This window comes from Ornithorhynchus anatinus, chromosome 2, assembly GCF_004115215.2.
Source record: "Ornithorhynchus anatinus isolate Pmale09 chromosome 2, mOrnAna1.pri.v4, whole genome shotgun sequence".
In the NCBI taxonomy this organism is placed as follows: Eukaryota; Metazoa; Chordata; class Mammalia; order Monotremata; family Ornithorhynchidae; genus Ornithorhynchus; species Ornithorhynchus anatinus.
This window is the reverse complement of record NC_041729.1, coordinates 154272771-154288407: the sequence shown is the minus strand read 5'-3', so window position 1 is coordinate 154288407 and position 15637 is coordinate 154272771. Positions and strand designations below refer to the sequence as shown.

Here is a 15637-nt window from a genome sequence, read left to right as displayed (position 1 = left end):
TTCAAGGACTAGACAAAACAGTTAGGTAAAAGATAACTAACTGCCTATTAAAATACAATGTTCAAAATATTTAAACAGTGTCTGCTATGGCACGGTATATATAACTGAAAGTAGGATACAAACAATGTTTTCCTGAGCGGCAATCAGGAGCACTTATACCAACTGTGTCCTGGATAAGAGTCAAATGAACTATATCATAGAATAAGCAAGATGGCCCCTGACCTAATGGAACTTAAAATCTAACGGGATCATTTTGACAGAGCCCCTTGGCTACATCAAAAATTCAGCTATGTGATGTAATCGAAGGGGTATATTACAGCACTGATTGTAGAGTCCATCTGCAGGAAATGAGAGTTTGGATCCTGCAATTTCCTCAGCAGTAAGGAATCAAAGTCCTGGAATAACAATGTCTGGGTGGAAGAACTAGCAACAGCCCTTCCAGGGACTGTCCTGTTAACCCAGTGGTGAATCAAAAAATCACCAACTTGGCCATTTTGATCTAAAGGTAATTAGTTTAACAGCTGTGCTGGCAAAACGACCTGAAAATACAGTCATAGTAGTTAATGCCTCAGACAAGCATGTCAAACTAAATCCTACGTATGGAATACGCTAAGACTTTGACTTGGTAGAATCTTTGGTTTCGGCTTCCTTTGCCTATTTTGTGGTTGGCTGGACCCACACTCGCTTCCCGTGACCCTGGCCCTCTTTTAGTCCCTGGCTGGTCACCTCAGAGACTCCCTAGCCGGGAAGCCCAAATGGCCAAGAGTTGCAGTTGCAGGACAAATCTTTTAATGCTCTTGGTGGGGCAGGGAGGAAGGGAAGGAAGGTGCCACCAAGAGCAAGTGTTATTCACAGTTTCACCACACTCACAGGGGTTTCTCTAACCAATACCTTGGGAATACTGAGGGACTACTGTAGCATGCAGCGTGGTGCAATGGATAGAGCACAGGCCTGGAAGTCAGAAGGTCATGGGTTCTAATTCCGCTTCCACCTGCCTGCCGTGTGGCCTTAGGCAAGTCACTTAGGTTCTCTGTGCCTCAGTTACCTCATCTGTAAAATCGGGATCAAGACTGTAAGGCCCCCATGGGGCAGGGACTGTGTCCAACCTGATTTGCATGTATCCACCCTAGCATTTAGTACAAAGCCTGGCACATAGCAAGCGCTTAACACATACCATAATTATTACAATTATGGTATCTATGCAGTTTGGACTTCAAAGGCAAGTGCTACTTGTAAAGAGTTTGAAATTACTAACAGATAATTCAGTCAATTACTCTTCCCCACTTCCAAAGCCTTACTAAAGGTATGTCTCCTCCGAGAGGCCTTCCCTGTCTACGCCCTCATTTCCTCTTTTCCCACTCCCTTCTGTGTTGCCCTGACTTGCTCCCTTTATTCATCACCCCCACAGCACTTATGTACATATCTGTAATTAAATTTATGTTAATGTCTGCCTCCCCCTCTAGACTGTAAGCTCATTGTGGGCAGGGAATGCAGCGTGGCTAAGTGGAAAGAGCCTGGGCTTGGGAGTCAGAGGTCATGGGTTCTAATCCCGGTTCTGCCACTAGTCAGCTGAATGACTTGCAAGTGATTTGGGCAAATCACTTAACTTCTCTGTGCCTCAGTTACCTCATCTGTAAAATGGGGATTAAGACTGTGAGCCCCACATGGGACAACCTGATTACGCTGTATCTACCCCAGCGCTTAGAACAGTGCTTGGCCATAGTAAACGCTTAAAAGCAAAAAACAAACAGGGAATGTGTCCATTATATTATTGGGCGGTCCTCTCCCAAGCTCTTAGTACAGTGCCCTGCACAGAATAAGCACTCAATAAATACAACTGATGGCATTACTATTGATCAGAACAAATGGAAATAAAATCAGTAAGAACAACTATCTTGATTATTCTGTTGCTAGACACAGTGTTATATTGGATGAGACTTCCCTGCCAAGGGGGACGGTGGTGCAATCAATTAATGTTAAGCATTTATTGAGAACTTACTATGTGCAGAACATTGTACGAAGTGCTCAGGAGAGTACAATGTTACAATAGAGTAGCAGATACGTTCCCTGCCCGTAATGAGCTTACAGTCTAGAGTTCAAAGAAGAGGGAGAAGGTAGAAAGGAAAAGAGTCAGAAAGAATGGGACAAATGAAAAAGGTTGATGAGACTGAGACAGAAATAAAGACAGAGACACAAGGTTCTAAAGAAGAAAATAAACAGTGTTGCCTAGTGGAAAGGGCAAAAGGGCACAGGTCTGGGAGTCAGAGAACCTGGGTTCTAACCTCAGTTCTGCCATTTGCCTGCTGTGTGACCTTGGGCAAGTCACTTTACTTATCTGTGCCTAAATTTCCTCATCTGTAAATTGGGGAGTTAATTCTACTCCCTCCTACTTACACTGTGAAGCCCTATGGGACAAGGACTGTGTCCCACCTGATTATCTTATCGCTTTCCCAGCACTAAGTCCTGTATTTGGCACACAGTAGATGCTTAATCAAAATTAAATAAAAGACACCTACTCCTTCCCATTCCCCCTTTCTCTCCTCCCTCTTCTCTCACCTTCACACTGACAGATGATTTTCCCTTAAAAAAACTGCTGCATTCATTTACTCATTCAATCATAATTATTGAGTGCTTAGTGTGTGCAAAGCACCATAATACTAAGGAGCAACAACAGCACAGAAGTAAAAGAAAGAGACCCTCCCCTGCCATTTCTACGCAGTCTAGCTCTTTGATCCAGAGGGTATGAGCTGCTGTCCCCCATGATTTCCAGCACAGGTCCAGGGAAGGCAGGGTATTGCAGGGTAAGCTGCCTGTGGGCTACAGACAACCTCACAGAAGGCCATTTGTGCCCTATGAGTCATGACTTTGCCAAGTTTATCATAGCATATCATTACAGTTCTTCAGTATTAATAATAAGCTCAAAACAACATATTGTATATGACAACAACTAGTAAGCACTTAAATTAAGAGAAGCAGCGTGGTTTAGTAGAGAAGCAGCAAGGCTTAATGGAAAGAGCCCAGACTCCAGAGTCAGAGATCATGGGTTCTAATCCCAGCTCCACCACTTATCATATGTGTGACTTTGGGCAAATCACTTAACTTCTCTGTGCCTGAGTTACCTCATCTGTAAAATGGGGATTAAGACTGTGAGCCCCACCTGGGACAACCTGATTACTATGTACCTACTCCAGCGCTTAGAACAGTGCTTGGCACATAGCACCTAACAAATAGCATTATTATTATACATACCTATGAGAAATTCAGCATTTTATATGTAAACTGCATAATGTATTGCATACTTGTATAATATAATTTACATGTAAAATACACTGAACTTCTCATCTTCCCTCCTTAACTCACTGCTTTTCCTAACTTCCTTATCGCTAGGGAGAGCACCACACTCCTTCTTGCCCCAGAAGCTTGAACTTTTGGTGTTCAGCTCTCACCACTATTCAATTGCCAAATCTTTCAGGTTCATCCTCCCCGACATTACACAGATCTACCCGATTAACCAGTCAATCAATGGTATTTACTGAGTACTTGCTGTGCTAAATGCTTGGGATAGTACAAGAGAATTAGTAGACATAAACTCTGCTCTCATGGAGTTTACAATCTGGCTGGAGGCCCGGGCACTAAAACTACAGGTAGGAAGAAGAAACAGAGTATAAAGAAGTGAGTACCCAAGTGCTTCAGTAATATGAAAGTAAAGAAGTGGGAGTTAGTTGTGGGGAAAGTAGGGTGAAAGATAAAGAGATGCATTAGGGAATTCCTCGTGAAGAAGATGGGATTTCAGAAGGGCTTTGAAGATGTAGGAAACCGTGGTCTGCTGGAAGTCAAGGGGAAAGATCTTCAAGCAGATGGAAGGGCCTGAACAAGAGGCTGAGGACAAGAGAAGCACCATGGCCTAGTGGATAAGGCATGGGCCTGGGAATCCAAAGAGACTCATGCCTGCTGTATGACCTTTGGTAAATCACTTAAATTCTCTGTGCCTAAATCACCTCATCTATAAAACTGGGGATTAAGACTGTGAGTCCCATGTGGGACATGGACTGTATTCAACCCTGATTAGCTTGTATCTACCCCAGCCCTCACTAGAGTGCCTGGAACACATTAAGCTTACAATACCAAAAAAAAAAAAGTAGATGAGAATGAAGCACAATGAGTAGGTTGGCTGGACAGGAACAAAGTGGATGAGCTGGGGTGTATTTGAGTAAGAGTGAGAATTGAGTAGTGGGGAGAGAGCTGACAGTGCCTTAAAGCTGGTGGTCAGGAGTTTCTGTTTTATGCAGAGAGGAATGGGCAACCATTAGAAGTTTTCTGAAGACTGGGGTAAACCGTGAAGTTATTTTGGAGAATCATATTGGCAATGAGGAGGGATTGCAGAAAAGGACAGAGATCATGGTTAGTAAGGTACACTTGGGAGCCATCAGTACAGAAGTGAAGTTGTAGCCTTGGGAGCAGATGGGCTCCTCTAGTTAGTGAGTTTAGTTGAGGAAAATAAGAATAGCAACAAAAAGCTGGATTGAAACTCTTTCCAAATCATCATTAGACTCCTACGCTTCCTCAGTGATGTCCCTGGCTCTAGCCTTCCCTCTTCTGTTTGCAGCCCTTCCAACTGCCCAGATCATCTTCCTGGAATGTAGCTCAACAAATAGCTTGCCACCCCTCAAAAGATTCCTCCCAATTAAGCAAAAACTCCTTAACACTGAATTCAACGTTCTCGACCAGCTTTGTTCATCTTGTAACTCAGTTCTCTTCTTTATCCCCAGCTCATACTCTGCTCTTCCCAATTCAAATTCTTAATTATACCCCACCCATCACACCCGAGTTTATAGCATGCATGCCACGTGGAACTTCCTCTCTCTTCAAATCTTCTAGACCCTTTGAAAATGTCCCACCTCTTCCAAGAAGCTTTTCCCGATTAGTTTTTAACATCCCAAATTAGAGTAACCCAAGTGACCTTTGGCACTTATTATTTAGCTCCATCCTTAGCTCCTATGTACCCTGAATTATTGTTCAGCTATTTCCTACTGACACATTCAGCCTATCTGTTATATCTTTGTCCTTCTTACTGCTCCCACTATCTGTAATCTGCCTTCCCTTTCTCCCCCACAATTAGATTATAAACTAAGGGTGAGACCATGTTTCTGCAACTGGTGCCCTCTCCCAAGTGTTTACTGCGCTTAGAGCGTGTTTGGCACATAGTTTTAGCGCTTAAAAAATGCCACCACTATTATCTGCAAGTAGGAGGTGCTGAAATACTAATGACTGATTCATCTCAAGACGTTCAATCCAATGAATGCAATTGCATTTAATTGTTAATGGCTGGGTCACAACCAAAGTACCATGCTACTTGAAAGTTGGCAAGAGAATTTCAGGGAGGGGAAAAGTGAAAACTACACAACCCACAGTGCTAAGGGGATGGTTTGTCTTCCTTCCCCAGAAACCAGTGGGGTGGGAGGAGTTTGCTTTGCCTGTCATCGGGGGAGAGATTGTGTTTCTGAACAGATTTTAGTTCTCTTATGGGATTGCCCAGAGAGAAGTTTCAATTTTAGCAATGGTTCTGCCCGAGCTGGCTCCTGCCTAATCTATCCCTGCCTGGAACCCAGCCAGAAGACGTTTCTGTGTGATGAGATATTTCTTCCTGTTTAACCAATATCTATGGCAAAAGGGACTATGGTGAACTTATTTGGGGTTCTTTCAGTTGTAATTTCATTCCATCCCCTCCCCAAGCAAAAATCCTTGAATTCAAAAGCATCCCGGTGCCAAACACAGAGCAACTGGCTTTTCATATCAGACAATCAAGCTACACATTCTAAATCTCAGGTGCTTTAAATATTTTGTAAACACCTGTTCTTATTCCCCTCTAAGACAATGAGCCCCATGTGGGACAAGGACTGTGTCCTTCCTCATTACCTTGTATCTAGCTCAGTGCTTAGAACAGTACTGGTCAGAGTGAGCACACTACAAATACTATTTTTTGCTGTTAATATTATTATTACTGCTACCACTAATTATTTTCAAGTTTCAGTCTTTATATCTCCCGATGGGCATTCTTTCCAATTTGAGTAGTATCTAAATCCTAACTTGGGCCATTACTCTACTTGGGAATCTGATTCGGCTAAGTTTACTGGAGCTTTTGAAAAGTCAGCCAAAGGATCTTGGCTAAACTCCATATCCCACTTTTCCCCCTCTGGACTGGACTGAATCTGAGGGTCTGCAGTTTTGTTAGGATAATTTTTAATTTTTGTTCAGCATATATCAGCAAGATGGCCAAAACCTCACAGAGTCTGTGCTTCTGAGGTTAATAGGTTTGTGGTTTAATGATGTTCTTGAATTCTTTGAAAGGCACGCATGTGATGCAGGCTTAAAAACCTTATGCTTCAATCTGTTGCAAATTCTGTTGAAATCATTTTCCTACAATCTAGTTCATCTTTCTTGTGCCTGGCAGATGAAATGCTCTACACTGAAATGATTGCCATGTACTTGGAGAGATGAGAAGTGAGTGTACACCTTGATGTCCACATCAATCCAAATTATTAGTGCCAAAGTATTAGACCAGGGCGGACAGGGTGTTGAAAGATTTTGAAAACATTCCACCGACATGGTTTTTCATACAGTGGAAATTTAAGAGAAAGAGCCATGGAAAAAAATACTGCAAAGAATGCGGAGGCTAGTCACTAGAACAAAGTTTAAGCTCATCATGGCTCAAGTGGTTAGTACAGTGCACTACACACAGTGGGTACTCAGTAACTTCTGCTGATTAATTGAATATCATTCCCCAATGATTTTCAAGGTGCAAACTTTTTTTCAGATAAGAAAAATGAATTAGGGGCTTTTGCTGTTGCTTTTTCAATCAATTGTGATTTTAAATAGTTGTGGAAACATGACATGACACTACTGTTAATTACCCTATTTGTTTAGCATTAGCCTGCACAGTTAACCAGAAGCTGACCTATCTTAACTATATCTGGATACTCCCTGTCGGCAGGGAAGATGCTTATCAACTCTGATATATTGTACTCTCCCAGGCACTTAGTACAGTGCTCTGCACACAGTAAGCACTCAATAAATATGAGGATTGTAAGAAGAGAAAGGAATCCCTCAGTTGTTTAGAAAACTAGAGTCAGGAACACAGCTTCTTGAAACAGTTAGTTTCTTAACTGCACTAACCTGAACAGGATTACTAACAATTTAGAATGCTGGAATGAAAGTCAAAGTCATCTGGAGGAATTAGAAAAACAGTTTTACAAGTTTTACCACATAACCTTGAGGGTCCTTCCAGGTCTATAATTCTCTGGCTGTCACTATTTAAAATATTTTAAAGATACAAACATAAAAATACACTGTTCTGACTGTGAATTATTTTGAGAGAAGAGTACCTGGACTTAATTCACATTCTATTCTGAATGAGACATAAAAATAGCCAAGTATTTCAAGCATTCTATAATGACATTTATAAATTATAAGTTCTTGCATTTGTAGACTTATGTAAGTCTTCTCTTGCATTACTAAGCCAAAGTTTTTACCTCTTGGTATGAAACACACATGATACAGGCATACGTCATGGGCAATTATGGTACTTATGAGGATTGTTTCCTACAAAATTAACCATAGAACATATGAAGACTCACTATGTTTTAACTGTGGAGGCAATAACAACAGAGTGCTCTGCTCGAAGTAAGCGCTCAATAAATAAAATTGAATGAATGAATGAATAAAAAAGATAAAAAATCCATCTGAATTCATATGCCTGCTTTGAACTAGGGTAGCTAGTGCTTTGTTCTAACATCAGTAGGAGAAATCTTTATCAGAATGGGCTAACACCACAAATAATAATATGCGATTTCCTTCAAAGACAATTAAAGAAATGTTTTCTCATTGTGAGCAAGGAATGTGTCTGTTTATTGATGCATTGTACTCTCCCAAGCACTTAGTGCAGCGCTCTGCACACAGTAAGTGCTCGATAAATACAACTGAATGAATCAGTTCTTAGGTAAAAGCAGTTCCAGCAGCATCGTTACTGAACCATACTCAACATCAAGTGGCAAGACAGTATCAAAACCAATGAATCAATCAACTGATGAATGGTATTTATTGAGTACTTACATTGACTGTGCTGCCTACCCCTTAAGCACTTTAATATTGCCCTTAGCCCCATAATACTTAAGTAAATAATCCTTAAACTTTAAAATGGATTACAGACAAGAGAACGAGTAACATCTGACTCCCCTCTTTAGACCTAATGGTCCTTGTAAACAAGGATCATGTCTTCCAACTCTGCTGTATGATGCTTTTCCAGATGACCTGTTCAGTGCTCTGAACACAGAATGTGCTTAAATTCCACTGAATGATGAACTGGGAGCAAAGCACCGTACAAAGACCTTGGGAGCCGAGAAGCAGTGTGGCCTAATGAATACAGCACGGCCCCGGACTCAAAAGGAACTGGATTCAAATCCCAGCTCCGCCACTTGTCTGCTGTGTGACCCTGGGCAAGTCAACTCAATTCTCTATGTCTCAGTCACTTCATCTGTAAAATGGGAACTAAGTCTGTTAGCCTGATGTGGGACATGGACTGTGTCCATCTGATTAACTTGTATCTACCCCAGCCCTTAGTACAGTATCTGGCACATAGTAAGCGCTTAACAAATTGCAGTGAGAAAAAAAAAGAGGACAATAAATTAGGAAGATGCAATTCCTGTCCTCAAGGAGTTTACATGCCAGTAGAAGTTCTGGAATACAGGCTTTGGCATCAAGGCTATGTTCACCTTGAACAAAGCTAAACTGGGTGGGATATGTGACGAGATCGAAGGAGGGAAAGATGATGGTAATGATGATGATGGTGATTCTGATGATGATAGCTCTATTCTATTTATTGCTATTGCTTTAATGAGATGTACATCCCCTTGATTCTATTTATTGCTATTGGTTTTGTCTGTCTCCTCCGATTAGACTGTAAGCCCGTCAATGGGCAGGGACTGTCTCTATCTGTTGCCGATTTGTATATTCCAAGCACTTAGTACAGTGCTCTGCACATAGTAAGCACTCAATAAATACTATTGAATGAATGAATGACTATTCATTAAGCACTTAATATGTGCCACGCACTCTGAGTATTGTGGAATATACAAGATATTCAGATTGGACACAATCCCTGTCCAAGAGAAGCAGCATAGCCTGGGAGTCAAAAGGACCTAGGTTCTAATCCTGGTTCTGCCACTTGTCTGCCGTGCGACCTTGGACAAGTCACTTAACTTTTCTGGGTCTCAGTTACCTTATCTGTAAAATGGGGATTAAGACTGAGCCCCACGTGGGACACGGATTGTGCCTAGCCTGATTAACTTGTACCTACCCAGTGCTTAGTACAGTGCCTGGCCCAAAGTAAACATTTAACAAACACCATAAAAAAAATGGAGGTTTGCAGGCTAAGGGGGAGGGAGGACAGGTGTTTAATTCCCAATTTACGGATCTAGAAAAATTAAATGACTCGCCCAAGGTCACAAAGCAGGCAAGTGGTGGAGATCTACCGACTCCAAGACTATGCTCTTTCCAGTATGCCACTTTGCTTCTGTTTAGCCAAATAACACTTATATGGAGAGCTGAAATTGGGAAACCAAAAATGAGGAAAGTAGAAGAACTACTTTTCTGAGGACATGGTAAAACAAAGTCTTAAGACAATGCTGCATCCCAGCTAAAAACTGGGAGTCCATTGTCGAGGACAGACCTGCATGGCCCACTGCCAAAAAGGAGGGAGGCGGGTCTCTTTGAACAAAAACTTCCTATGGAATAAGACACAAAGAGACAAAAGAGGAAAGAGTGCAGAGATGGCACACATTAAACCCAACAATTCAACAAGGGAATTATGTGTCTTTCTGTGTCCCAGGTGACCGGGACTGTGGATCCCACATTTACTTTTCAGCATGTCGTAGTGAATGGAGCACAGGCCTGGGAATCAGAAGGTCGTGGGTTCTAATCCCAGCTCTGCCACTTCTCTGTGTGACGTAGGGCAAGTCATTTCACTTCTCTGGGTCTCAGTTACCTCATCTGTAAAATGGGGGTTGAGACTGCGAGCCCCACGTGGGACAGGGACTGTGACCAACCCGATCTGCATCTGCTTGTATCCACCCCAGGGCTTAATACAGCGCCTGGCACATAGTAAGCACTTAATAAATTCCATGAATATTATTATTTTCAGCTCCTACTCAGAAGTGAATATTACCGTCTGTGGTGTCGTCTTAAAACCCAAGGACTGTATGGAAGGAAAATCCTCCCAACTCTTTAGTTTTTTTAATGCTATTTGTTAAGTGCTTACTATGTGCCAAGCATCACACTAAGCACTGGCTTAATAATAATAATGATAATAAATAATAATTTTGGTATTTGTTAAGCCCTTACTATGTGTCAAGCACTGTTTTAAACACCGGGCAGATACAACATAATTGGGTTGTCCCACATGGGGCTCACAGTCTTAATCCCCATTTTCCAGATAAGGTAACTGAGGCACAGAGAAGTTAAGTGACTTGCCCAAAGTCACACAACTGATAAGTGGCAGAGCTGGGATTAGAACCCACGACCTCTGACTCCCAAGCCCAAGCTCTTTCCACTGAGCCACACTGCTTCTCTACATACAAAATTATCAGATTGGACACAGTCTCTTGTCCCCCATGGGGCTAGGAGTCTAAATTCACAGGGAGGAGAGTTTACTCCCCACATTACATATGATACAAGATAATCAGGTCCCACATAGAGCTCATGATCTTACTCCCCATTTTAAAGATGAGGTAACTGTGGCACAGAAGTGAACTGATTTACCCAAGGTCACCCAGCACATAAGCAGCAGAGCTAGGATTAGAACCCAGGTCCTCTGACACCCAGGCCTGTGCCTTTTCCACTAGGCCCTGCTGTTTCTCAAGTAAAGGAACAGTCCAGGACCTGGGCTACCTGAGAAGCTATGGGTCCCTCCCTCTCTGAATACTAATGAAATCCTTATATATGTCTGGTCTCTGGGGCAGACCCCCAATATGTCCAGAAGAGCTTTTCCCGTGAGTTCAAATATTCAGTCCCTATATTTTTATTTGGCCCACTTGACAAAGCTTACTTCAACTTTTAAAATTATTATTAATGTATTTGGTATAATTTAGAACCACTGATCCAGTCAGAAGAGACTTTCACATCTTCTACTAGTGAACTGGAACTCAAAAGATGTTGTTTTCTAAATCTCTCTGATACTGCATATCTTCTTTACTCTCTAGCTAATTAAACTTGAACTACCAAGTTACTAACAATAATTTAATTGTAAATTTTACTAGAGATAGTATAATGAAATGAACGAAGCTAATTTTCTTTAAAGCATGATACACTAAAGAAATTCATCTGGATGGATACACATAAGACACTGACAGCAAAAAAATTTAGCATTTCAGTATTTTTTAAACCCAGTTATTTAGTAGTGGTATGCTTTTTTAAAAATTGCTTTTTATCAACAAGAATTCTGTTTTATCTGCTGACCATCCATCGTTTTCAGACCAATCTACTCTCTTGCTCCACTACAACCAGTACCCTACAGGTCAAATGCTACAAACTGTAGTACACATGCACAAAATATTTCTTTCAACACTGCACAGTCTATATCCAATAGGCTCATGTTTTCTGACAAATGTACTCCCTAGTAAGATTCAGCCAAAATGCATTGTGAAACCATGTTACTGCAGAACTGTGTTAACTACCTTGCTTTACTCAAACATTCAATCAATCAATGGTATTTAAGGAGTGCTTACTATAATAAGTAGTAGTACAGCATTTAAGTGCTTACTGTGTGCCAAGCACTGTTCTAAGCACTGGGGTACATACAAGTTAATCAAATTGGACACAGTCCCCATCCCACATGGGGCTCACACTCTTTTATCCCCATTTTACAGGTGAGGTAACTGAGGCACGGAGAAGTGAAGGGACTTCCCCAAGGTCACACAGCAGACATGCGGCAGAGTTGGGATTAGAACATAGCTCCTTCTGACTCCCGGGTCCGTGCTCCAGCCACTAAGCCACACTGCTTCTTTACGTGCTCCATTTTCTCCCATAAATTTGGGACATCTATAATCTCTCCCCAAACTATACCGTTATCTTTCCTTGTATGCCAACTTATGCCTTAGTGTTTTTGATTTTCTCTAAAACTTTGGTTTGCTTGCAGTTTTTTGCTAGTTTTAGTCCTACCATTTTAAAACTGCAAGTTCCCTATGTCTGTGACCACCTACAGACAGTGGACTCTCGAGGGCATATCTGTAAAGACCGAAAGGAATGTGTCTACCAATTCTATTGCATACTCTCCCAAGCGCTTAGTACAGTGCTCAACCCACAGTGAGTGCTCAATAAATACCACTGATTGATTGATGGATGGAAAGACATACAGGTGCTCCCCTCTCCAGTACATACTCCACTCTGCTGTCTGGATCATTTTTCTGAAACAAGTTCTGCCCCTATGTCTCTACTTAAGGACTTCCAATGAGAGTCAAATCCTTTCCACACCAAGGAGAAACTCCTGAGCATCAGCTAAAGGCACAGAATCAGTTCTCTTCCCCCACTTAGCCAATATCTTCTCCCGCTACACCCAGCTCATCTATTACAGTCCTCTCCAGCCAACCTACTCATTTGTACCCTGTTCTTGTCTCTTCCATTTATCTTTCCTTCCCGGAACTCCCTTTCCCCTTCACACCTGGCAGACCGCTGCTCTCCCCATTTTCATAGCTCTCCAGAAATCAAGTCTCCAGTAAGCCCTCTCCTATTAATCTCTAATCTCCCCATTTTATATTCCCCAATTGCCACTGAAGCCAATGCTTATTCATGTCCTCACCGTAGCACTTAGGTACATGTTTATATGCTCTAACTTCCTCACATATGCAATTCATTTTAATGTCTGGCTTCCCCTCCAGATTGTAAACCTTGAGGGCAGGGAGCAAGGATCTTGGCTACCAATTCTACTGTACTCTCTCAAACCCTTACTAAGGGGATTCAAATAAATACCACTGATGGATGTAAAGTCCTAATGGGCAGGGAACACGTCTGCTAATTCTGACGAACTGTACTTTCCTAAACGTTTAATACAGTGCTTGGCACACAGTAAGCACTCAATGAATACAATCGATTGATCGATGTAGTGTTGAAAACAAGAGAAAGCATGAATACCAAAGAAGAATCAACCGATCCTATTTATTGAGCTATTATTTTATGCAAAGCACTGTACTGAGTGCTCGGAGAGTGCAATAAGACAGAGTTGGCACACATGTTCCCTTCCCTCAAGGAGCTTATAGTCTAGAAGGGGAGACAGACATTAATATAAATAAAAACATTACAGGTATGTAAACAAGTGCTATGGGGCTCAGGGCGGGGTGAATAAAGGGTGCAAATTCAAGTGCAAGGGTGATGCGAAAAGGAGTGGGAGCAGAGGAAATGTAGATTTAGTCGGGGAAGGCCTTTGGAGGAGATGTACTTTTAATAAGGCTTTAAATGTGGGGAGAGTAACCTTCTGTCAGATATGAAGTGGGAGGGGGTCCCAGACCAAAGGCAGGACATGGTTGAAAGGTCGATGGCAAGGGAGACAAGATCGAGGTTCAGTGAATAAGTTGGCACCGGAGGGGCAAAATGTGTGGGCTGGGTTGTAGTCTGAAATCAGAGCGGTAAGGCAGGAGAGGGCAACGTGATTGAGGGCTTTAAAGCCAATGGTAAGGAGAATAATCAGAATGATGGTAAGCCTTGGAGCTTTGCTCATAAACGCCAGAGACAGCTCACAATTCCCCGACTCCCAGGATGTAAATATCGTGATTCCACTACTTCTAAATTTATTTCAGTATCCGTTTCCCGGCTAGACTGTAAAACCCATGAGGGAAGGGATCATGTTTTCCTATTGTAGTGTATTCTTCCGAACACTTAATAGAGTGTTCTGTACAGAATAAGCACTCAATCAATCTTAGTGAGTGATGAAAAAATGAGTCTAGTTGCTTCAACTTCAGAACAATTCAGGCAAGACATTTTCCTCTTTTGACAATGCTTCCCCGTTATTTCCCATTCTATCTTTCTACCTAGTTTGCTTCCATTTCTCTCAAAAAACTGAACAGCAGGGAAACCCAGAAATGAAAGAGCATTCACTGATGTCATAAGGTTTTCAAGAGGCTGAACAAAACCTTGAAAACATCAGATGAAGTAAAGGAAAGTCTTCTAATTAATTGTCCCAGATTATTAGTCACAAAAAGCATAATATCCAATTTAAAGTTACTGCTGATAGAGCAACTGACTTTTTGATTATCTCCTTTCTGAGATTATTAATGGTCAAAAGTTTAGACAAATGGTATTCTGGGAGTGAATTACAAGGATTTGGGGTAAATTTACCAAGGAATAAAAGTTTTAGAATACAACAGGGGATGGTTTGAAGAAAACATATTGAGTTCTTAGTTTTAAACTACTTTAAAAATATGAGCCGGGAGATACACAATGAAATAAAAAAATTAAGGTTTCCCTCCTCTGTATTGTCCAAAGCTATTTTCTACATATATTTATATCTTTACATAAAGACAACACAACAAAACTACAAGAAGAAATCGAGGTTCATAAATTCTAATCCTAGATTTGCAAATTACATCCTAGGGAGAACCTATAACAAACAATATCCCCCTGCAGCAATTTTCCACCTGCAAATATGCGATGAAAATAATTTTTCCATTTTGCTGGGGTATTGTGTAAATCAAGGACTAAAACTGGTTTCATATACATTACAATGTAATATGCTTCAAAATAAATAGGAACATAAGAACAACATGCCCCACTTTTCCCCCAAAATGAAAGATTCTAAATTTATATTCTTTGTAGGTGACAAGTAGTACTTTCTGTTCCGGAACATCTCAAACCCATGGATCTCAAAGCCTTTAGAAGATTAACTTTCCCAACAACCACTGGGAACTAACTTGCTATAATCATCATTTTATAAACAAAAATAATGTGAAAATAGTTACACAATATAACTATGCAGAGCAAATCAGCACCCGCATTAGTAAGTTATTACAAAGTATTTTCAGGGGAAATTGCTCAAAACTAAGAACAAGTATTTTATCTTTAAAAATAAAATTTGGACATGAGATCAGCCTTTCTGTGCCAGTGGAAAGGTGACGCATTCACTGTAGTTTTCCCATACTTAAGTGAACTTGAAATACATGTACAACCTAAATACTGCTTTCATTTATATTTCTTAACTGCTGTCGTATCGAATTTTGTAAAGCTCTCCTCCCTTCCTGGTACTACCACCTATTCTTAGGATTACTAAAAACGCTTACTTATTATAACATGTGTAGCAATTAGACCAGACATTCACAACTCAGCACAGGCAAGCAGCTAAGTTTACTTTGTAACTATTTTGCCTTAACTATTTTTCAAATTTTCACTCAAAGGAAAACTGAGGAACTCTACTAAAAACCTTTACAATTTTAAAAACACAGAAGCCTGAAATTTCCAAAATTTAAAAATATTAGTAAACTATCGGATCCAAGAGGTTTTCCAGTTAACCACCTAACCAAATTGATTATATTATGCTCACACAATTAGGCATAGTAATTTGCACATCATCCAACCCAGGAAAAGATGGAATTTGCCCAGC

The 15637-nt window shown here is 41.0% G+C and overlaps 1 protein-coding gene across 2 annotated transcripts in view; it reads right to left on the bottom strand.

Moving 5' to 3' along the window:
* ARID2 (AT-rich interaction domain 2) overlaps positions 1 to 15637 on the bottom strand; it is a 187294-nt gene that overhangs the window by 67582 nt on the left and 104075 nt on the right. The gene's annotated exons all lie outside the window — the stretch shown is intronic.